This window comes from Vombatus ursinus, unplaced genomic scaffold, assembly GCF_900497805.2.
Source record: "Vombatus ursinus unplaced genomic scaffold, bare-nosed wombat genome assembly UNPS02014768.1, whole genome shotgun sequence".
NCBI lineage: Eukaryota > Metazoa > Chordata > Mammalia > Diprotodontia > Vombatidae > Vombatus > Vombatus ursinus.
The window spans coordinates 15383761-15406699 of NW_020954546.1; the positions used below are offsets into that span (position 1 = coordinate 15383761).

At 40.0% G+C, this 22939-nt stretch overlaps 1 pseudogene; it reads left to right on the plus strand.

Annotated features, from left to right (window-relative positions):
* The first annotated feature begins 1196 nt into the window (after window positions 1-1196).
* On the plus strand, window positions 1197-1296 carry LOC114043452 (annotated as a pseudogene).
* Window positions 1297-22939: the final 21643 nt, after the last annotated feature.

The following is a 22939-nucleotide window of genomic DNA, read 5'->3' on the forward strand; positions in this document are numbered from 1 at the left end:
TTACACCCCTGCCTGAGTCACTGCTAACTCAGAGAATTTATTATTATAATTCCTAGATAAGGTCTGTGATTACAGTGATACAAAGAACTCTCAAGTGAGCAAACTCCCATTACGATACAGGGCAGGTTCTTTTCTGCAACTTAAAGTCTTAAAGCATTGCGTGGAATACTAGGAAGTTAGATGATTTGCCCATACGCAGCCTATATGTCAGAAGTAGGACCTGATCCTAGGTCTTCCTGACTCAGAGTTCAGTGCTATATCCAGTAAAACACATTGCTTCTGTACCTAGCACAGTCCTAGGCACATAGCAAGTGATTTTTAAAATGTTTATTTTCCCTTATTCTGAAATTGACAAACATTAATAGACTTGAAAATTTCCATAGAAAAATAGGAGCAGAAACATAGGATAATATAAGAAAACTGCGAATTTCTATTATAGGTAGCTTGGTTTTACATATATATATATATATATATATATATATATATATATATATATACACACACATATAAAATTGGGGCAGCTTGGTGGTGCAGTGGATAGAGCACTGACCCTGAAGTCAGTAGGACCTGAGTTCAAATCTGACCTCAGACCAAACACTTGACACTTACTAGCTGTGTGACCCTGGGCAAGTCACTTAACCCCAATAGCCTAAAAATAAAATAAAATAAAATAAAATAAAATATATATAATTGGTTTAATATATTAGTTTAAAAGCTGTCCTGATTGTGTCCCCTTTTGAACTTTCTTCTACTCTCTACCATGTATTTATTAAATGTCTCATTGATGTTTTTTTTCCTTTTTAATTCTGCCATCACTATCACTAACCTCACTCTCCCAGACTCTCCACCCATAACCTTCCCCTCCCCCCCCAAAAAAGAAATATAATTTCTCTCTTGTGGCAAATAAGTGGATTCAAACAAAGTAAAGCCATATGATTGTTTTTTAAAATATGTTTTATTCACAGAGTAGATGATTAATAAGTCTTTATTCAATTGAATTGAATAAAATATTTGTTGAATGAATAAATATGTAAATAAATGAAGAAGCCAAAACGAATGAATGAATCAAAAAATGAATGAATGAGTGAATGCAAAAACCCAAGCCATTCCACCCCAAGGGCAGAAAAATTCAACAGATACAATATTAGCACGTGGCCTATACATAACCTTTCTTGTATTCAGTACCTTATTTCCTGTCACTGTGGCAGCATCTTTACTAAAATTGGAATGAGACAGAGATTAGCATGGCCCCAATACAAGGATGACATCCAAATTCATGAAGTCTCCCTATTTTTTCACTCTACTCTGAATTTCCAACTAACCTGGCTTTACTGCTGTTCCTTGCACGTACCATTCCACCTCCTGGCTCAGCGCCTTTGATGTTTGCTGTCCTGCATGACTGGAATGCTCCCTTTCTTCACTTGGTTTCCCTGGCTTCCTTCAACTTTCAGGTAAAATCCCACATTCTACAAGAAGCCTTTTCTGACCCCTCCCTCCCATTAATGCTAATGGTGTCTTCTCTATGGTGTCTCCAATAGTTGTTTTCATGACATCTCTGGCACTAGAATCTGAGCTCCCGTAGGGCCTGTTTGCTTTTTGTTGTATCCTCAGCACTCTGCATAGTGTCTGGCATGAAGTAGGTGCTTAATAAATGCTTATTGATTTAACTCTCAGTTTGAATATCCATAAAATGGGGATAATAATATCTGGTCCATTTCCTTTCCAAGAGATATTATGAGCATCAAATAAAAGTATGTCTGTGAAATATGTTGTGTAAACTGGTGCCATATGCATGGAACATGTGCTTATTACTTTAACTGGGACATATTCATCTCTATTGTCCTCTGGTATTTATTATTTTATATTCCTTAGGTTTTCTCTGTACCTTCTCCCGAGGACTTCATCAATTTCATGGGAAAAGAAAAGCGCGTAGTTCTAGACACTCATCTGTGGAGCAGAGTGGACAGAGCCCCAGTAAGGGATCAGCAGTTAAGATGAAATGTAGTAGGGGTAGACTTAAATTGCCCCTTACTGCCCAGAGCTGCTCTGCTTTCTCTAGTAATAATATAGTCCATTAAAACCTACAATCACTGTAATGTTTATGCATTATTGGGGAGATAAATTGCATAATTCTCATTTTGCAATTTAAATGTAATTATGAGCTTCCTAATGACTAAAACCTGAATTTGCTAGACTATCAGTTTTTCTAACACTTGCCAAAATTATAGGTAATTACTTAAGGCTTACAATAATTATAAGTCCATCTTTTAAATAATTAATGTGCACTTTCATAGTAGAACCCAGCTAGTAATCAAACGACCTCAGGATTACATTGTAAGCCCATGCAATTAGTCCTATTGTGTGGGTTTATGGAAATATACCCATTTACAAGAGTCTCTTAAGTTGGCAAGCTTAAAATGCAGGATTGCAGGGTTTGATGGAATTGAATAATGAGGGAATCCCAGAGGAGAGAAATAGATCTCTCAAGGTCAGTAAAATACAGTTCTCTATAAAATGACAGGAATTTTGAAATTCACCCAAAAAGCGTTGTGCTGTGGTATGCTGGGACTTGGTAATTTCTGGATTCAGAAAAAAGGGATTGAGGGGACAATGTTTCCTACCCCCCTCTATTTTTTGGCCAAAATTTCTGATTTTTGTGGGTATATTTCATACCTCCTCTGAGGCAGTTCATACTAGGGATTCAGGAAATCAGAGTTAATTCATCAATATGTGAATCAATAAGCATTTATTAAATGTCTACACAATGCTAGGTACTAGGGTACAAAAACAAAACAAATAACAATCACATAAACAGTCCATACTCTTTACAAATTCACAGAGTTTATATTGTACTAAATTGAAGGTATGGGGGCAGGGGTAGGTTATGGTCCTAAAAAAAAAAAACTTACACAAACACACGTACCATCCTTCTCCATTCTGTATGCATACCTAGCAACATCTCTATTCCTACCCATCCCCCTTCAAGGATCTCCAAAAAGGCAAAGACACAAAGCTTGTCCCCAAGTGACACAGATTGACTGCTAATGCTGCTTCTCTTGTAGAATAAGAGCAGAGTTGCAGAAGCATGTAACTCAGGCAGGGGTCTAATGAAGGGCTGGCCTGGGGGCCAGAGCTCAGCATCAGCCACTGAAATCACTGTGGCTCCAGAGGAGTGGAATCTTGAATTCATCCAGTTATTCACAAATACACAGAGATCAACAGGACCCCTGAAAGGAACATCTTGCTCTTGGCCACATAAAGGACAATGCCTGCCCACGTGAGCTGATGCTAACAGTTCTGGACATTCTCATATCATACATAATACTCAGAATGTAGGGAGCTAACCACTAGTACTGCAAGATCAGAGTCCCTCTGGAGGCTGAATCACACAAGGGACTATTTACACTCAAGTTTCCCAGAGGAATCACTTTAAAGAAACATACTCAGCATATTGTAGATTAAAAAAAAAAAAAGACCAAAGATAATCAGCAAGAGGTGGGACAGTGATCTTGGATTTAAAGCCTTTTAACATCTTAGGCACAGCTAAGTGGTGCACAAATGCTCAGGAGACCCTGAGTTCAAATCTGGCCTCAGACACTAGCTGTGTGACCCTGGGCAAATCACTTAATCCCATTTGCCTCAGTTTCTTTATCTATGAGCTGGAGAAGGAAATGGCAAACATTCCAATATCTTTGATAAGAAAACCCCAAATGAGGTCATGAACAGTTGGACATGACTGAACATCTTTTGGGACTCTGCTTTTTTCATCCAATGTGGTGCCTTTCCACCTAGTTTTGTACCTTCTACATAGTCATAAGGATACCATCTGCACCATAATACAAATCTTTGATAATCCTTTGCAAACCTATGGCTGTTCCTCCTAAGCAGAATTTCATCTCTTGCATCCTTTCCTTTGTATAAACAGCCCTTCATGCATGGAACTTTCTCTCTTCTCTTCCCTGGCTCTTAGAAATATCATCCCCCTTCAAGAGTTACCTCAAGTGTTACCTCCTATGTGACACCTTTCTTAATGGCCTCCTCAGGTCATTAGTATAAGCCCCAAAGATTACCTTGTATATACTTTGTATGCTTTTCACATTTAGTTATCCACATATATGTACATGATTTTTCCTCCTAGTAGAGGGTAAGCTCCTTGAAAGAAGGACACATTTCATTTTTTGTCTTCATATCCAATGTCTAGCATAATGGCTGGCATGAAATAGACTTTTAATCAATGCTTATTAAATTGATTAAAATTGGAGTTTTTATACTCATCATCATCATCATCATCATCATCATCATCATCTATCTACTTCACCACCTAGCTGCCCCTTTGGATGCTTCTAACAACAACAGCTCACACAAACCTTACTTTAAGGGTTTGAAACCTTATCTTATCTGATTTTGCATGTTTTCCAAAACACCTCTTGTTGCATGCCTCTTTAGTAAACCACTCATTAAGAACAACAAGGCAGTTGATTTTGAGGGAGGAAGGCAGAATCAATCAAACCAGTGGGTTGTATCGACTGCCCAATTCAGTCTAAACTGTTTGACCATAACTCTGCCCTGACTCTTTTCTGGACAGTCTAGCTATAGTGTCCTCATACTCTTAAAGCAATAGCAAGCGCACCCTGAAAATGCCGGGATAGAGGTGTGCTGCAGCTGTATCTGCTTTGCTTCTTAGCCCCACTGTGACCTTAGCTCTTGAGGGGGGATATTCTATAATTCTATGATTCCATGATGGAGCCTCTGTCCACTCACATAGAAAAAAAAGAGGCATTAGAAATCATACTGGAACTCCAGCAAGATCAGCTCCCTTATTTTAAAGAGAAGAGAATTAAGGCCCAGAGAGGTTAATTAATGTAGCCAAGGTCATATAGTGGGTAGCTAGATGGTGCACTGGATAGAACAACAGGCTTGGGATTCAGGAAGACCTGAGTCCAAATCCAGCCTCAGACACTTACTAGCTATATGACCCTGGATGAGTCACTTCACCCTGTTTGCCTTAGTTTCCTTAATTGTCAAATGAGCCGGAGAAGGAAATGGCAAACCACTCCAGTATTTTTGCCAAGAAAACCCCACATGGGGTCACTGAGAGTCAGACACAAATGAAAACAACTGAATAACAATAATAACAAAGGTTACACAGTTTCTAGTAGCAGATCTAAGATGTAAGTCAGGTATTATGAAGCCAAATTTCATGTTCTTTTTTTAATTAATTAATTTATTTTTAGTTTTCAACATTCACATCCATAAGCTTTTGAGTTTTAAATTTTTTCCACCTCCTTCTCCTCCCCCCTTCCTGAAGACAGCATGCAATCTGCTATAGGCTCTACATATACATTCATATTAAACATATTTTCTCATTAGTCATGTTGTAAAGAAGAATTAGAACCAATAGGAGGAACCACAAGAAAGAAGAAACAAAATAAAATGGAAAAAAGAGCAAATAATATGCTTCACTCTGCATTCAAACTCCATAGTTCTTTCTGTGCATGTGGACAGCATTTTCCATCATGAGACCTTTGGAGATGTCTTAGATCCTTGCATTGCTGAGAAGAGCTTAAGTCTATCAATGTTAGTCATCACACAACGTGGCTATTACTGTGTACAATATTCTCCTGGTTCTGCTCACTTCACTCAGCATCCATCCATACAAGTCTTTCCAGGTTTTTCTGAAGTCCACTTGCTCATCATTTCTTATAACACGATAGTATCCATTATATTCATATACCACAACTTGCTCAGCCATTCCCCAACTGATGGGCATCCTCTCAATTTCCAATTCTTTGCCACCACAAAAAGAGCTGCTATGAATATTTTTGTACATGTGGGTCCTTTTCCCATTTGTATGATCTCTTTGGGATACAGCCCTGGAAGTGCTGTTGCTGGGTCAAAGGATTTGCACATTTTTATAGCCCTTTGGCTATAGTTCCAAATTGCTCTCCAAAATGGTTGGATCAGTTCACAACTCCACCAACAATGTATTAATGTTCTACAAATTTCATGTTCTTTATGTCAGACCATGCTTTAGCCACCTGTCCCATGATGTTCTAATAGCCCAGTTTTTTTTTTCTGTCTAGAGCCATCTACACAGGTAGAGTAGATATGTTCAACAGAGAAGGACAAGAATAGGAAAATAATCACTTTTTCAGAATGTTATGGGCTCAGGGCAAAGGGATGATAGAAGAAGACCTATTTCTCTGTAGTAACGGTGTCCCAAAATGCATTTGCTAATTGGAGGTGAGCGAAGATTGCTGGACACAGGAAGGAAGCAGATTTAGGGGCATGAGAGCGGTGTCCAAGGTCATGGTGACAAACAGAAGTGTCAATATCTATAGTAGCAGCAGCAGCTGTCTCGGGCAGAACTGGAGCTGAGATTGATGCATGCCTAGGATGTGGCAATCAATGCATGGGTCTTGGGACTGCAGGAGAGGAAATCTACCAGATGATGCACAGATGCATTCTTCAGCAAAGTCTTCCCACTCTACTGCTGCTGAGCCTTTCCCTATTAATACTGTTAGTTTGTTGATACAAGAATAGGTAGAAGACAAAGAAGTCAGTGATTGCTAAAAAAAAAAAAGAGGAAGAAGAAGAAAGGAAAGAAGGAAGGAAAAAAGGAAGTAAAAGAGAAATGCCCCTTATGTACATATCAAAATATTGGTAGCAACACTCTTTGTAGTAGCAAAAAACTATAAACCAAGTAAATGCCTGCTGATTGGGCAATTATTAATGAATTATGAGACACAATCTTAATGGAACGTTTCTAAGGCTTAGGAAGTGATGACTGAAGATTACAGAGAAACATACGAAACATTATATGAACTGATACAAAGTGAAGTAAGAAGAACCAGAAAACAATATACGGTGTAGCTACAGAAACACAAATGGAAACAGTACAACAACAACAATGACCAAGCTTGGTCTCAAAGAGATTCCTCCTGTTTTGACAGAAGGAGGGACCTGTGACCATATTATACTGTGTAAACTGCTCCACTCAATTAATCAGTTTGTTGAATTGTTTTTTTTTGTTTTTTTTTTTTGCCCACATTTTTTAATTCAATATTATGAAGAGTAGTTCTAGGAATGTGGTGGGAGAACGATGTATTGGGAAACTAAGGTGATGTAAAAACAAGAAATACCAACAACAATAATAGTAATAATAATAAAATATAATAGGATAATATGGCTGGAGGAAGGAGGCTGACCCCTCTGGGAAGGGAAAAGGAGACTGTCTCTACTATCTTGCCACTGAATTCAGAGCCTCATGCATGTTCTCACGTATTCTTACAGTGCATATACTTAATGTTTAAAATACATATCAGTAGCATTGGTTAGTAGCAAGTGATCTGATTTGAATCACTCTAGGAGGGAGCCAGAAATGAGCCGAATTTGGATGTTTGCAGAGATGTCTACTTCCTCTGGGAGGATGTAAAACACAAGCTGTGTCGATGGGAATCGAAGTTAAGTTCCTCAAATCAACCAGGTCCTGGGGCGTCAGCCCTGAGCCATCAGCTTATTATACAAGGATATAGAACAACTAGCTGCCTCCCATGGGGTGGTGTGAGGGGCAGCCGGAAACATTTTATGCCCTAAAACATGGCAGAGTACCTGAAATTCCATCATTCTAAACTGGTCCCTTTAGCTCTGGGTCTCCTTTTAGAATTCCAGAGCCTCAGGAAGCCTTCTACCCTAAATACTGAATAGTTAACACTTTAGCACAGATTAGTTACAGCCACACAAAAGCAGAGCCCCAGGGGAATGGGACAAAGAACAAATCCCTGGCAGGAAAGGTGATGAAAGTGGAGACTGAAAGGCACCTGACAAAGTCACCTTTCTTAGTCTCTGAGAAGACAGGTTCTGCCTCTGGGGGATAAGACTAATACATATGAAGGTCACTCCCACTACCACTGGTCTCACTTTCTATTTAGAATAGAATCTCTGGGCAGCTAGGTGGCGCAGTGGGTAGAGCAATGGTCATGGAGTAGAGCACCTGAGTTTAAATCCAGCCTCAGACACTTGACGCTTACTAGCTGTGTGACCCTGGGCAAGTCACTTAACCTGATTGCCTCGCCAAAAAATAAAATAAAATGAAGTAAAATAAAATAAAATAAAACCTCAAGATCATATGATATTAGAGCAATAAGGGACCTCCAAGGCTGTAAAGGTCTCTGAGGAGAGGTGGTGGCATCCAGATGCACAATGACATATGCTTGGTTGTAGCTATGGGTGAAATTAGCTTTTCTTGACTTTGTATATTTGTTAAGAGTTTTCTTTTCCTTTTCTTCTTGTTTGGGGAGAAGGGGAGAGTGGGAAGAAGAGAAAATGAATGCTTATTAATTAGGGACTAATAAGACTAATAAGATGATGATGATGATAATGATGACGATGATGATGATGATGATGACGATGATGATGATGATGATGATGATGATGGTGATGATGATGACGATGAGAGAATGCCAAACTTGGAGTCATGGCTTCTTGATTCAGATCCTGAATCTACCTACTTAGTATGCTTGTGACCTGCAGCAGGTCACTTTGTGTCTCTGACCTTAGTAACCTCATCTTTAAAATCTAGGGGGTTATCGAAAAATACTTTCCAGCTCTACACCTGTGATTCTATGACTCACTCATTTTACAGAGGAAAAAACCGAGCCACAGAGAGGCTTACATGTTCAAGGTACAAATAAAAATATAGGGCAGCTAGGTGGTGCAGTGGTTAGAGTGCTGGGCCTGGAGTCTCTCATCTTCCTGACTTCCAATCTGGCCTCAGACACTGACTGTGTGATTCTGGGCAAGTCACTTCACCCTGTTTGCCTCACTTTCCCCATCTGTAAAATGAGCTAGAGAAGGCAAACCCCTCCATCATTTTTGCCAAGAAAACTACAAGTCAGACACAACTGAAAAAAGACTGAACAACCAATAACATTACAAGAAACAACAACATTCAGTGTACAGGGACCTGGTCTAAGAGTCAGGAAGCCGTGGGTACAAATCTTGCCTCTGACGGACACTGAACAAGTCACACAGATTTTTGGCATCCAAGGCCGGTGCTCTCCAAGGTGGCGGCCCTGTCTTCTCAGTTAAACCATGCAATAAATATCATTGCAAGCAAAAATAGGAGGGAGGGAAGATGGGCCAGATTTCATCCTCTTCACAATAGCCAGCCTAGGCACTGGTTTCTAACACAATAGTATCTCTCTTTGCCCATTACTCCACCTCCCCCTGTGGTTCCAGGGTGAGATTCATACCCCTGCACCACTGGCTGTCTAAGAAGAATTTCCACAACCCTAGGGTACCCACAACCAATCCCTCCATCACCTTGTGGCCTTAGAAGGACCCCCTGTAGGCTCGCATTCCTGGGCATTGGATGGTAAACATCTCACCACCCCCCTTTTTGTTTTAAGTGGAACAGAAGGAGTGGTATGGAATGAGCGGGCATGAATGGGTGCCCACCATAATCTCACCTTTCTATATTAGGCATTTATGGATGTGCCATTCTAATCAGGGCCCCTCTTCCAGCCCTGTTCTCTTTTCACGAACACTGAAGATGGTTTGAAACTGTGAAGTATAAACAATAGTAATTAGGGCAAGGCAGCACAGTATAGCAGAAATAAAATGAGTCAGAGGACCTGAGTTCAAATCCTGTTTCTGATGCTTATTGCCTGTGTGACCTTGGGCCATTTAACTTCCCTGGGGTCAGTTTCTTAATTTATGATGCAGTTTTTGAACTAGAAGGCCTCTGAGGCCCCTTCCAGCTATAGATTGCTGATCCTGTAATCCTAATTGTGTGGCATAGGAATGTCACTGCCCTAACCTCAATGACCTCATCTATAAAATATGGGGTTGGATTAAGTGACTTCTGAGTTTCCTTCTACTTCTATATCTATGATTCTAAGAAGTTTTTAAGTTCTCTTAAAAATAGTATTTCCTTTGAATCTTCACAATAACCCTGAGAGGTAGGTATGAAAGGTGTGACCCCAGGTTCAAGCCCAGTGCATTTGCAGAAGTCTCTGCTCATTGGCAAACAGGAGGGTAACTCAGTGTTGTGTGCCTGTGTGAAGGGCAGAGTTGCTATGTGAACTGGGGAGAAAAGAATTCTGCTCCATTTCCTATTTTGAGATAGGACACATATTGATTTCAAACCCTCTTTAGAGAGAAACACGAAGAGAGAGACAGGGACAGAGATAGAAAGAGAGAAAGACAGAGAGAGAGAGAGAGAGAGAGACAGAGACAGAGACAGAGAGAGAGAGAGACAGAGAGAGACAGAGAGACAGAGACAGAGACAGAGAGAGAGAGAGGGAGAGAGACAGAGAGAGACAGAGAGAGACAGAGAGACAGAGACAGAGACAGAGAGAGAGAGAGAGAGAGGGAGAGAGAGAGGGAGAGAGATAGAGAGACAGACAGGGAGAGGGAGAGGGAGAGGAAGAGGGAGAGAGACTTTGGGTAGAGGCAGACATACAGAAGAGCCAGCACCACACACATCCCTGATTCCCAGCTTGTCTTCCTAGTGACTTTGAGGAATCCCCTCAGGTAAAATCAGGTGCTTTCCCTTCTTTCAGTTGAGCTGAATGATTTTGCTCCCAGCGGGAGAGGTCATTCACTCTTTGCGTTGTCTGGCATATTCTAATCGGTATAACTTCTCTATTTGCTCTCTGCTTGGATAAATGGGTTTGTGCTCCATTTATTGTATAGGATGAACTTTTGTACAACAAGCATCTGGTGGAAAGGGTGCAAGTCTTTGGATAAAAACTTGAGGAGTCATCTCCTTTAAGAGATGGTGTCCATGTAAGCAATTTGAAACCAAAAATTATTCCCCTAGACTAATCCTTTGAGTGGAGGGTAGATAGAGATCATTCTAATCTTCTATCTCCCTTCTGAGGAAAATAGAGTGGAAAGGCTTCATGGTTTCATTTTCCTGTCTTCTTCAGGCAGGAATCAAAGTTCCCCTTGAAGAGAGATGGATAATATTCCAGAGATATCTATTCACACCTCTCCATGAGCCACATTTAGACAACTCATTTGGATGTACAAGATACATACATATACAAAGAGACACCTTACAGAAGTATAATTATGCATATTTTACAGCTGAAGATACTGAAGACATGTAGACAAGTGCAGTGACTTACTCCTGATCTTACATGGTATAAATACCAGAGACAGGATTTGAATCCAAGTCTTCCTGACTCCAAGGCCAGCTTTCAATCCAGAACTGCATATTTTCTATCTTTAAGTACAGAAGAAGAAAGAAGAAAAAAGAAAGAAAAAACCCTGATACTACAAATTGTTGCCAGTGGCTGAAAGAATCCTTGACAATTATTTCTTGAGGTAGTTCTTAGCAGGCCCCCAAATTTCACTTTCACTCTGCCCCAACTACGCTTGGGGGAAAAAAAAAATCTTATCTATCATGTCATCAGCGGACAGCCTAAGCTCCCACTTAATGAATGTGAAACCAATGACGTGATGTCTGGGTTTGGCCATATTTACATCATTAACTCCCGACAGAAACGAAAGTATTGACATCGTCCTGTTATTCTTATTGATTCCTCAAGTGACTGCCCATGTGACCACCCAGAGCCTTCTGAGGGACGCTGAGATGGCCTGTTAAAAGTCACAGCTCTTAGCCTGTTGGCTGTGTGTCTCCCAAGTCTATGAATAGTCAGTTCAAAAACCCTTAAAGAACCTTTTCTGGCTTTCAATTACCTTCTCCTTTTAGAATTCCTAGCCTCCTTGGGGACTGAACACCATCATCCTTAGACCTCTGTCAGGATTTCTTGACTGGTCACACAGCTACAAAATGTCTGAGGCTAGGTTTGAACTCAGGTCTTCCTGACTCCAGACTGAGCACTCTAGGCTCTATTCCACTTCTCTGCTCTCACAGTCTATGATCCTATGAGCCTGTGGTTAGAGGTTATTTCTCAGATGAGGCATAGGGAGAAAATGACAATACCCCAAGTATTTATTTAAAGGAAAGTGGAAAAGGTAATTGTAGATCTTTGGTCAGGCTCCAGGACAGAGGCTGCAGAGTCAGCCTGGAAACTTTTTTTTTTTTTTGCTTTATGTTGGAGCAGGAGAAGGCTCTATGTAACTTTTATTGTTCAGTTGTTTCCGTCGTATGCATGGATACGAACTTAGCCCCTGCTGCAGCTGTTAGAATTCCGTGCCCCTTAACCTGTGAGATGCCTAATAACCCCAACCACTCTCTCTATATACTGTTACAGGTGGAATGCCTAGCAGTCCCCTGTTCAGTGGAAAGAAAACAAGCTTGGTAGTCAGAGATCCTTAGTTCCAATCCCGCCTCTGAAACTTAGACTCAGTGAGACCATGGACAAGTCCCCTCACTTTCCTGGGTCACCATTTCCTCATCTCTAAGATAAATGGGTTGGACTTCCTGGCTGGCTAGGTCCCTTTCAGCTCTAGCTCAATGGTCCTTTCATCCAAAATCACTTAGTCTCCCTGGGCCTCAGTTTGCTCATCTGTAAAACAAGGAGGGGTGGAGTAAATGAGATCTCTTCCAGCTCAAAACCTGTGGTCCCATTGTCTATGACCCTCCCCCATACTTCTCCTTTCCCTGCTGTTCCGAGGCACTGAGGGTTTGGACGGTAGCTACTGTGGCTGAAAGGAAGGGGAGGCCATCATTCAGAGGGTGATAGGTTTCTGTCACCTAGAATTGAAACATGGAACGTGTTTTCCGGCAGAAATTATGCTGGCTGTTCATGGGCTCAGATGGCTGCTGGAGGAGATTGGTAGGCACTTAATTAACACTTAAGGCTTTTTGATTGGTTGGTTGGTTCTATGGGAAATGAGATCCAGGCTCTAAAGAACCAAACTTTGAGGAAATACTCCATACATTTCAAAGAATAAAACATGTATTAAAGGACTAGGTGGATCAATGGGTAGAGAGTATTGAGGCTAGAGTTAGGAAGACTCATCTTCCTGAGTTCAAGTCTGGCATAATACATTTACTAGCTGTGTGACCCTGGGCAAATCACTTAACCCTGTTTGCCTCAGTTTCCTTATCTGTCCAATGAACTGGAGAAGGAAATGGGGAACCACTGCAGTATCTTTGTTAGAAAAACCCCAATTGGGATCACAGCGAGTCAGATGTGACTGAAAAATGCCTGAGCAACAGTATCAAATGCTAAGGCTGGGGAGACATAAAGACAGAAATGAAGTAGTTCAAGCTCAAGGTGATTTGAGGAAGGAGTGAACAGTAACGACCCAAGTGAGACGGGGAACAGGTCAAGCAAGACTTCTTCCTGGAAGTACAAGAAAGAGTTTCCAAAATGTCAGTGTGAGGAGGGAGTCCATTCCCAGACCTACTTGATGGCTTGTACAAAGGCAGAGATGAGATCTGGAATTTTGAGTTAGGGGAACTGCCACTAGCCCTAAAAGTTAATTACAAGGGAATCGTGTGACAGATGAGGAAACTGAGGCCCAGAAAAATACAGTATTATACCCAAGGCTAAATACCACGTGGGTAGCTGAACCAGGACTAGAACCCAGGTCCCCTGAGTCTTGCCACTGTCCGGTCACATTCTCAGAGTACTTATATTTGGCTTCAATCTAGAGGGTTGGTCTGCTGACTCTGGCTGGCCCGGTGAGTCTAGGGAAGTATCTGACTCCTTGAGGATCTCGGAGTACAGTGTAAAGGCCTTCTGTGGAAAGGTGTAGCAGAAGAGAGATCCGGCAGAAAAAGAGAAAAATAAAAAAAAAAAGAAATCCGAGCCTCAAGCTCAGGACTAAATTTGCAGCGGCAAGCCAGCTCCCCATAATTAGCTGCTATGCTGCACTATTCATAGAAATCCTTTCTCCCATCCCACTCCCACCCAAGTTCTCGGTGCCCTCATCATCCTGATTGCTGCCCCACTCTAGGTACCTTATCCATTCCTATGAAAACCACTCATTCTGTCAGGCACAATTAGTTTTAATTAGGCTGGCTTGGATGAACGATCCATTGATTCACATCTACGGACATAACCCTCACACATTTATGTCTTCTGAAGTATGCATCACACAGCCAGCTGAAGCAATCACAATGACTTCAACTATCAGCTATGCCTGCAAAGGAGGGGAATCTTAGTATCCTTTAGAACCGATCATACCTGGCTGCCTACTGTGTGCAGAACACCTTGTGACTGACACCATCTCAGAAACTACCAGGTTTGTGGGGGACATAGAACATAAATCCACCCAAAGTTCAATGGCAGCCCAAGAGAGAAATCATAGTAAAGACAATAATCCAAGCAATCTCCCAAAGCATGGGATGAAGAGATAAATGAGTGCAGTGACACCTAGGGTGACAAGAAAGACTTCACAAAGCAAAGGTACCCCAAAAGATCGGCATCATTTAGATGGGCAATGGAGAATGCATTTGTCATTCTAGACAAGGGGAATAACATAAACAAAGGAACTGAGATGAGAAATATGAAAAACTTCACACCTCTCTCTAGACACTTAAAGTTCAAAAAGGAATCAGAGGTGAGGAATAAGTAAGATAATGTTTGCAAAGCCCTTTGCAAATCTACAGATTCTATACAAATGATAGCAATTATTTGCATAGTTTATGGCATTATTTCCAACAATCTCACATTATTATTCCCCTTTTACAGAAGAAGAAACCGAGGTCCATGGTTAAAGAATGTGCCGATGGTCACAGAGCTAGTGATTATCTGAGTCAGGACTTAAAATTGGGCGTCCGAGTACCAAAATAGCATTCTTTCCACTCTGTGATTCTGAAAATATCAGATGAATTTGGAGTTCAGTAAATGGATTAATATGACTAGAATAAAGATTATGCAAAGGAATAGTGGGAAATAAGAATAAAATGAAAAGCTTTTAGAATAACAAATAATTTGAATACCATTGGAGTTGAGAAACACATTCATGTTTGTTTGTATGTTTAGTATATACCTTATTTAATACATCTTATAAAACCTATGGGATTTTAGAGTTCTTATCCCTAAAACTAGAAAGTTGAGTATTTGAGGGGGGAAATGACTTGTCCACACTCATACAACCAACTAGTAGCACCAGGTCTAGACCATTGGACTTTTTAATTGAAAAAGCAGACAATTTAGCCCAGTAGAAGGATCTTTGGGCAGAATGTCAGCACTAGGTTTGAATACTGAACCAAACACAAGAAATGGGAGCTCTCTCTCTCCCTGTCTGTCTGTCTGTCTGTCTCTCCACACACATTCACACACACATAACACACATATTTATGTCTAGTGGTAGTCATCTCTAGGGTGGGGCAAGGGAAATTAAAAATGGGAAAAAGTTACATGATAACTTTATTATATATTTAAAAGGAAAAGCAAGTTGTACATAATAGATTTGCAGTTTCATATACAATCATCTTTTTTCAACTATGTTATAGAAATGTTTGTTTTATTTCTTAGGTTCAGAATAAAATAGATAAATTTTTCTAAAAATAAAAAAAGAAAAGAAAAAGAGAGGTAAAATCCATTCCCCCATGTAGTCCTAAATCCTTAAAATTTATAGAGGATTCAATTTTTTGGATCCAATGAGATAAAGCATGTAAAGTACTTTGTAAACAAAAAGAAATGCCATATAAACATAACAGATGATCAAGAGAACCCTATGATCTTCCAGGTTTGGGCCACCCTGGAGCTGGCCATATTCCCTGCTCCTTTTTGATGGGGTGTGTGCTCTGGACCCTTGCTGAAAGAGGTGTTCCAGAGAGCATTTATTCCAACCTCCTCATTTTACAGATGAGGAAATTAAGGCTCAGAGGTGAAGCGAGTCACTCCAAGCCATATAGATGGTAAGTGTCCGAGTTGAGATTTGAACTTCTAGCATAAGATCATCAATTATAGGTTTGGGGTCAAAGATTGATAATAATAATTGTTGTTACTTTATATCCACTTTAATGTTTACAAAGTACTTTAAAAGTATTATCTCCTTTTGTCCTTACAACAGCCCTGGAAGAGAGGAGCTATTATTCCCATTAGATTATTATTATAAGGATGATTGTAGATAGTCAGAATGAACCATCCACTCTGCATTCTATAAGAAGAATAAGGAAAAATTATTTGGGACCTATTTTAAGCCTTTCTCTTTTGAGACTGGGCTTTTTCTCCATTGGACTTCCAACAAAGCATGATGGGAGGGTTGAGGGAGAGGGAAAGGGATTCCATTTCTGAACCCCATGCCTCTACCCTATAAAGGCAGCTACAAGCACCAGGCAGATGGAACATGCTCCCTCCCTCCAAGACTGAGTATCTGGCTTCATTCTTCTGCTCTCTCTTTTCTTCCCTAAATATAGGCCAGAGACCAGCAATTGTAAGAAATGGACATTTCCAGTCTTGATGGTAAACTCAAGAGGCTGAGTATATCTGGGTTGGGTGCCAGCTTCCCAGAGGGAAGTGATTTCCATAGTAGTATGTCTTCTCAGAAGAGAAAAACATGACCCCCAGGAGGGTTCTGAAGTGGAAAGACTTAAAAGAAAGCTCAAATCATGTCATGGCTGGACAGGAGATTCAGACCCTACAAGAGTACAAACCTGAGATGAATTTGAAATATCTGTTCAGCTGTTCCACAAAGATGCTTCCAGCTCTCCAAAGAGGATAAGGAGTGAGATAGGTAATTGTTTTATGTCAGGGTTTGTTTTTTTCATACTTGTCAATACATGCCTTTGCATTTTTTTCTATCTTAAACACTTTCTGTGGTGGAAGGAATGAATCGCTGTCCTAGACCTGATTTTTATTTTATTGTTTAAATGCCTTTTGGAGAAGGGACTGTATTAATCCCATTTTGAATGACCCTAGACATGTGCCATACCTAAGATTTCTTTTTGAGATTTGCTAAGACTTAAATGGTGGGAGGAGGGGCAGGACAATGAGCTAATGAGACAGTGAGAGGATACCTGGTCTTTCTTTTTAGGGGCCAATCCCCCTTCCCCCACCAGTGTGTGTCCAGAGCCAGAGTCCCTTGTGGGAAGGAGACCTTCTAGACAATGTCACCTAAATGACAGTTATTATTATTATTATTGACAATAACCTCACATTCGCTTTCCTCAAAACAATATTCAGCCAGCAAGTATTTATTAAGTGCCTACTATGTGTCAGGTGCGCTACTAAGCATTGGGGATGCAAATAGTCCCTGCTTTCAAGTAGTTCACAATTTAACAGGGAAACACCATACAAACAACTATGTACAAACAAGACATAGTCAGGCTACATTGGAAATAATGGACAGAGGGAAGAAATTAGCATTACATGGGACCGGAAAGACAACAAAAAATATTGCTATCTCCATTTTATGGAGGAAAGAAAAAGAATCCACAGTTAAATGACTGGCTCATGGTCATGCAACTGACTGACATAGCATTTTAAAGTTTCCAAAGTGCTCCATTGACATTGTCTCATTTGGTCCTCTGTATGATCTTGCATTTTTTGGATGGAAAAACTAGACTCAGAAAAGGTAAGCAACTTTCCCAAGGTCACACAGCTGGTAAATATCAGAGGTGGGAGAATGCTTACATGATCTGGAATATCTCTCCCAACTATGACACTCTATCATTCCATAATATCCAAACTCCTGCTGAAAGGAACAGAAGTTTCCAATATGAAAAAAAAATATTTTTAAGAATGCATTTGGGTTAGTGAATTATTCATCAAACATTTGTTTATTGATTACTATGGGCCAAATATGGTACTAATCTCTGGGGATATGAATACACAAATGAGACACTCCTTGCCCTCAAAAAACTTAAATTCAGTTGGGGGATATAGCCTGTTCACAAATGAGTAAATACAAATTTGTCTGGACCTAATTCTGCAATTTTTTCTGTCTCTAATCAATAAATATTGATTGACCTTCTTGTGGGCATTGGTTCCTATGTGAGGCCCTTTGCGAGATGTAAGGAAGGCTGTAGTCTATCCCCTGAAGGACCTTACAGTATAATTTGGGAAGTAACTCACATGAAACAACAGCATACTAGGCTGCAGAGTTATGGCTAAAAACGCTTGTGCCCATGGCAGATTTTAGTGGGGTTGGGGTGGAGTTGGGCTTGTGAGGTGAAGGAACGAACAATAGAAGGACAGCAGGTTGGGAGGGCCAGATTTTGGAGCAGCCACCACAAGGTAAGAGAATTCCCCATAGCAACAGGAAAAGAGCCCCAAGACTTTTCTTCTGATTAATTAAATGGAACTTTTGATTCTGTTTCTGCTTTGTGACATTTAAGAGTCTAAATCTAGGTTTTAAACATGTTCATCTTACCAGAAAATGGATGTCTATCTTTATAAGAAATAGAAACATCCTTCCTTGCTCTTCATCCTCCACCCCACCCCAAACCCCACCAAGCAGCAAAATCCCTGCAACTGTCCCTTTAATTAGGAGCTCATTAATAAATCCATCTTGTTCTGAAATCCCCACACACAGCATACAGGAGTTCATTAGCACTGGAAGAGGCAATCTAGATTTCCTCAGATAATAGCATCTGTCACTAATCAAATTAAAAGAGGATGTGAGAACGTGCTTAGAGTTGGACAAATCAGTTGCAGAGTGGAGAGACCCAGAGGTAGAGAGTGAGGGGGAGGGGCAGGGGCAGAAACACAACCTTGAGGAATACTCCTTGTGCAAAGGGATCTCAGAAGTCATTCAGCTCGACCCATCCCAGAATCTTCTGTACAAAATCATGGCAAAATCATAGTCAGCTAGTTTTTACTTAGAGAACCTACTAGTTCTCAGAGAAGATCATTCCACTTTTTCCCTGTCTGGTGGGAAGATTTTCCATACACACAGCTAAAATCTCCTTGTATGAACATTTACCCATTGCCTAAACTATGCCTAACAGTTTATTGTTAGCAATAAACCCATTGCTAACATACCAGCAATGGTATGGCCATTGTTGGCCATACCCAACTGGTCCAGCAATATCTCTGATAGGCCTATACCCCAAAGATTTCAAAGAAAGACAATAAGAACCCTTTTATGTGAAAGTTTTTTTTTAATAACATTTCTTCATAGCAGCAAAAAAAATGGAAACTATGGGAGTGGCCCCCATTGGAGAATGGCTAAACAAGTTACGGCAGATGAATGTAATGAAATATTATTGTGCAATAAAAATAAACAATTTCAAAGGAAAATGAGAAGACTCAAGGAACTGATGAAGAGTAAAGTGAATAGAAGTTAGGGAAAAATTTATACAATGATGAAAAAATTATAGAGAAAAAACAACTTTGAAAAGTGTTAGACTCTGATCAATGCAATGATTCCTGAGTACCAGCAATAAAGCAGGCTATATACCTCCTGCCAGAGAGGTGATGGATTCAGAATTCAGAATGAAACATTCATTGTTGGACAATATGGAAATTTATTTTGTTTCATTAGGCATATTTGGAGGGGTTTCTTTTTCCTTTCTTCCCTTTTTTGTTATTCAATATATGAGAGAAGAACAGAGGGAGAGAAAATAAATTATTGTTAATTGCAAAAATGATTTTAAGATAAAAAAATTACCAATTGCTCTTCAGCATGCATGCTCTCTAAGGCCAAAGAAATCAAGTATTATGCCTCTTTCACATAGTAGCCCTTAGGTTACTTGAAAGGACTTGTCATATACTCCCTAAATCTTTTCTTCAATAGATTAAAACATCCTCAATTCTCTGAACCCATCCTTAGATGCCATGATCTCTAGACCCTTCACTATCCTGGTTGTCTTCTTCTAGACAGCCCAATTTATCATTACCCTTCCCACAACATGGCACCAGAACTTCAGTTCTTCATAACCATCCGATTAAACAATCAGTATTTACTCCTACTATGTGCTAAGCACTGTGCTAGATTCTGAATACAGGAAGACAAAAATGAAATCTTTACTTTTGAAGAACTCACATTCTTTTCAGTTGTGGTCTGACCAGGGCAGGTCTCCTCTCTTGTTCTGGACACACTCTCTCAATGCAACCTGAGATCCCATTCATTTTTTTTTGGTGACCATGTCACTCTGTTGACTAAACTCAACAAATTCATTTCAAACACTATCTATTAAGCAGCTACCATATGCCAGGAGCAGGTGATAGAATGGCAAAAATAAAACAGTCTCTGCCCTCAAAGAACTAACATTCTTACTAAGGGAAAGTCATGTGCACAGATAAGTAATTGCAAAGTGATATCATGTGGGAGAGAGCAACGAAGACTGGGGGATCAGAAAAGGAAGAGTTGAGTCTTGAAGGAGCTTATAAATTCTAAGGAATGGAAGCGATGAGCCATGGTGGACAGCCTATTCAAAGATATGGAGGTGGGAGATGTAATGTTGAGGATGGAAAATAGCTAGTTGACAAGTTTGACCGGAAAGACACAGTGCACAAGAGCGAGTAATAGGAAGTAAATCTGAAAAGGTATGTGGGAGCCAAATTGTGGAGGGTTTCAACTGTCAGGGAGACAAGCTTGTATTTTATCCAAGAGGCAAATAGAATCTAGGACTTTTGAGTTGGGGAGACAGGAGAAGGGCGGTCAGTGGCATGATAAGAACCTATGTTTTTAGATTATTTGAGGGCAGAGCCAAGATGGTGGTTTAGAGGGAACAACACAGTCAAACTCTCTGAATATTCCCCTGCAAACAACTTTAAAATAACAACTCAAATCAAATTTTGGAGCAGCAGAGCCAACGGAAGTTCAGTGTGGTACATATTTCTAGCCTAAGACAACTTAGGAGGTTAGCAGAAAAGGATTATGACGCCAGGGTGGAGGCCATCTGGGAGTTAACACAGTGGCAGCACCAGCCGTGGGCCTTGAAGGTGGTTGTGACAGCAGCAACAGCAGCTTCAGGAGCTCTCAGCCCAGAGATGGTAAGCAGGTCAAACAACTGGTCAGAAAGAGAATACAGGGGATCTTTTGCCGGCACTGGGTGCAGCTGGCACTAATTGGCAACTCTGTTGTCTTAAACAGTTCTGGGTTGCAGTACCCAGGCAGAGAGGAGCACTTGTAATTTGTTACAAGGGAAGAGGGGCCCTGGTTGCAGTTCAAAGGCAGAGAGGACCACTAGCATTTGTGGATGCAGGACAGCAGGGGCCCTTCCTGGGTAAAGACCAAAACTCAGGCCAAGAGAGCAGTGACCTCACCTCTCCCTGTAACACACCACCGTGGAGGCACCAAAAACTTACAGACCCCCAGAAGCAGCTCTGAAAAGAGAAGCATGACAAAGTCTGAAGCTTGAGACAATGCATTCCTCCTCCCCCCTCTGGATGAGCAGAGTTCAACTTTACATAAAGTTAAAAGTCAAGAAATAGGCTAGGCAAATGAGCAAACACACACACACACACACACACACAAACAAAAACAAAACAAAACAAACAAAAAAACAAAACAAAAGAACTTGACCATAAAAAGCTACTACAGTAGCAAGGAAGAGCAAGAAGCAAACTCAGAAAAAGTCAACAATGTGAAAACAGCTACAAATAAAAAATGATAATTGGACAACAGCCCAGCAAGAATTCCTGGAAGAGTTAAAGAAAGAAAAAGACTGGTGATTCAAGAAAATTAGGAAAAGAGAATTAACAACTTGCTAAAAGAGGCACAAAAAATACTGAAGAAAATAACCATTTAAAAAACAGAATTGGCCTAATAATTAAAGTGGGACAAAAATTCATTGAAGAAAAGAAATCCTTAAAAAGCAGAATGGGCCAAATGGAAAAGCAGGTACAAAAGCTCACTGAAGAAAATAATTCCTTAAAAATTAGAATTGGGCAACTGGAAACCAATGACTCTATGAGACATTAAGAAACAATAAAATCAAACCAAAAGAATTAAAAAAATAGAAGAAAATGTTAAATATCTCATTGGGAAAACAACTTACCTAGAAAATATATCAAGGAGAAATGATTTAAGAATTATTGTATTACTTGAAAGCACTTATCACAAAAAAAGCATAGACCTTATATTTTTAAGAAATTATCAAGGAAAACTGTCCCAATAGCTTAAATCCAGAGGGTAAAATAGATATTGAAAGAATCCACCAATAATCTCCTGAAAGAGATTACAAAAGGAAAACTCCCAGGAATATTATAGTCAAATTACAGAACTCCCAGGCAAGGAGAAAATATTGTAAGCATCAAGAAAGAAATAGCTCATATATTGAGGAGCTATAGTCAAGATCACATATGATTTAGTAGCTTCTGTGTTAAAGGACTGGAGGGCTTGGAATATGATATTCTGGAAAGCAAAGGAGCTATTATTACAACCAAAAATAACCTACCCAGCAAAACTGAGTATAATCCTTCAGGGGAAAAACAGATATTTAATGAAATATAGGACTTTCAAGCATTCCTGATTAAAAGACCAGAGCTGAATAGAAAATTTGATATTCAAACACAGTACTCAGGAGAAGCATAAAAAGGTAAATATGAAAGAGAAATCATAAGACATGCAATAAAGTTAAACTGTTTACATTTCCCAACTGATAAGTTGTCAAGGGATATGAACAGGTACTTTTCAAAAGAAGACATCAAAGCTATCTACAATCATACAAAAAAAAAATGTGCTAAATCACTATTGATTGGAGAAATGCAAATTAAAATCGCTCTAAGCTACTACCTCACACCTATCAGAAATGATGAATGCTGGAAGGGATGAGGGGAAAATGTACTCTAATGAAATGTTAAAGGGATCTTGAACTGGTCTAACCATTCTAAAGAACAATCTGGAAAAATACCCAAAGAGCTATAAAATTGTGCATGCCATTTGACCCAGCAATACCACTACTAGGTCTCTACCCCAAAGAGATCAAAGGAAAAGGGAATGACCTATTTGTACAAAAATATTTATAGCAGTTCTTTTTGTGGTGACAAAGAATTGGAAATTGTAGGGATACCCATGAATTGGGGAATGGCTGAACAAGTTGTGGCGCATGATTGTGATGGAATATTATTGTGCTATGGGAAATGATGAGAAGGATGACTTCAGAAAAACATGG